Raw genomic sequence first — 2,421 nt, 5'->3', positions numbered from 1 at the left:
TTAGGCCAACCTAGTAAATGGTCTATCCATTTGCCTGCTAACGGGGAAGTCCAATATAATTTGCTTTGGAGCCACCTCCAACATTCTTGAGAAAATTTACATGTATATAGGAGATGTTCTGCACTTTCTTCCTGTTCTTTGCATAAAATACATCTTGAGGGTCCTTCAAAGCCCATTTTTTTAATTCTATATACTATTAAAATTCTCACTTGCATTGTTGCCTAGAGGAACATACCTGCTTTAGCAAGACCTGTTGGGTCCTAGCATAGATTCATGGGGAGGGTATTGGCTTCCCATCTCTGTGAATTTGTGATCATTCTATATCCTTCTTTGACTTTATACATCTCGTCTTTTGATGCTACCCAAATTAATTTGTCCTTCTTATCTTTGATTGTAATTGTTCAGTTCTTTAAAATGTTTTTCAATTTTTCCTTATCTAACTGATTAAGTCCACATTCAGATAATGATTTCCATTTCCATGTTTTACCCGTGTCGAAGTTGGTTTCCTCTATATAATCTATCACATTTGTCCCCCGTATAATTTTTAGGTGAGATATTACTTCTGGAGACAAGTCTGAACCAATCAAGGGGGGATATCCATTCCATGAATCTTCCCAGAACAAAGCTTCATCACCTTTCCCTATGTCCCATGTTAGACACTTGGAAATCAAATTTCAACTATTGATAAGAAAATTCTAGCCCGTAGAGCCTTTGGGAGGTTTTTCAATTCTGAATACCGAGGTTTTGTCTAAGGGATTGAGATATTTGTTGAATAGGATTTTGGCCCATTTCCTATCCCTTTTTTGATATAGTCTCCACACTTGTTTGGCTCTTAGAGCTTCGTTCTGCCACTCTAAATTTTTGATTCCTAAACCCCCAAATTCTTTAGGTTTGTAAATTTTACTCCAACTAATTAAGGCTACTTTTTTCTTATCCTCTAGTCCATTCCAAAAAAAGTTGCACAATTTGTTTTCCAATTTATAGCTAATATTTTTGGGTAAATGTGAATAAGAAATTTGGTAGGTTGGAATAGCCGATAAGACTGCTTTGAACTTAGTTGTTCTCCCAACCTTTGTTAACCATTTTCCTTTCCATGACTCTATTTGATTATCAATTTTCCTGAGTATGTGTTCCCAGCCCGGGTTGGTATGATTACTCTCGTCTAGATATATACCTAGATATTTGAATGGTAAATAGCTTTTTTTGAATCCTAGTTTGTTACAAATTTGATCTTCTCTTTCTTCGATAGTATTTAAAAAGAAGATTTCTGATTTCTCTGCATTAATCATTTTCCTTGACGCTTTAGAATATGTTTCTAGGATATGTTGCATTTGGTCTGTCTCGTGCAAGGTGCTGACACCTACCAGAATTGTGTCATTAGCAAATTGTTGATGGGTCATGTTTTCTACTTCATTAGTGACTTTTACCCCTTTGATTTTACATTCTGCTCGCACAGCTTTGATTGCTCTTCCAAATGTCTCTGCCATGATGATGAATAGAAATGGAGAAATTGGGTCTCCTTGTCTAATACCCCTAGAGATATTAAAGAAACCTTCCGGGGTGCCATTAATGAGAAGAGAAATTTTGGGGGTTGAAATGCATTGAAAAATAATGTTAATCCATTGTTTAGAGAAGTCGAAGGCCTTCAAAGTTTTGCAGAGGAATTTCTAGTCTACTTTGTCGTATGCTTTTTGGATATCTAACTTTAATAGCATGCAGGCTTCATTGTTTTTAATTGCCGAATGAATAGTTTCTTGTATGATGGAGATGCCATCTAGTATAGATCTACTAGGGATGAAGCCAGTTTGTTCTTCCGAAATGAGCTTTGGAAGAAATCTCTTAAGACAGTTAGCTAAGATTTTTGAAAACACCTTGTAAATAGTGTTACACAATGCGATAAGTCTAAAATCCCCAGGCACTACGCTTTCATTTTTTTGGGGATAAGAGTAAAGAAGGTATGATTGATTTCTGTTAATATTGATCCTCCATTTCATGTAGCTTCTAATGCTTTCCATAATTCTTCTCCTAGAATGTCTCAGCATTGTTGGAAGAAGAAAGCTTGAAAACCATCCGGACCTGGTAATTTGTCTGGGTTGATATTAAAGAGCACAATTTTGACCTCTTGGAGGGTGAAGGGTTCATTAAGGAATTTGTTATCCTCCTTTGAAATAAGCTTTGGGATATGTTTAAGCATCTCCTTTTGGGCTAAACTATTTGATGAGTCATAATTATTAAGCATGTCACTGAAATACTTGGCAAAAATGTCAACTATCTCTGCTGGGTTTTCAATTTTCTCCCCCTCAGGTTCCTTAATTTTAGATATATTAATATAGCTTCTATTATAGACAATGCTGTTATGAAAAAATTTGGTATTGCGGTCACCTTCTAAAGAGCCATTTTTCTCTAGATTTTTGTCTCTAG

The sequence above is a fragment of the Cupressus sempervirens genome, chromosome 7, assembly GCF_028749045.1.
Source record: "Cupressus sempervirens isolate cs-2001-9-10 chromosome 7, ASM2874904v1, whole genome shotgun sequence".
Taxonomy (NCBI): Eukaryota; Viridiplantae; Streptophyta; class Pinopsida; order Cupressales; family Cupressaceae; genus Cupressus; species Cupressus sempervirens.
Note: the sequence above shows the minus strand (reverse complement) of the source record.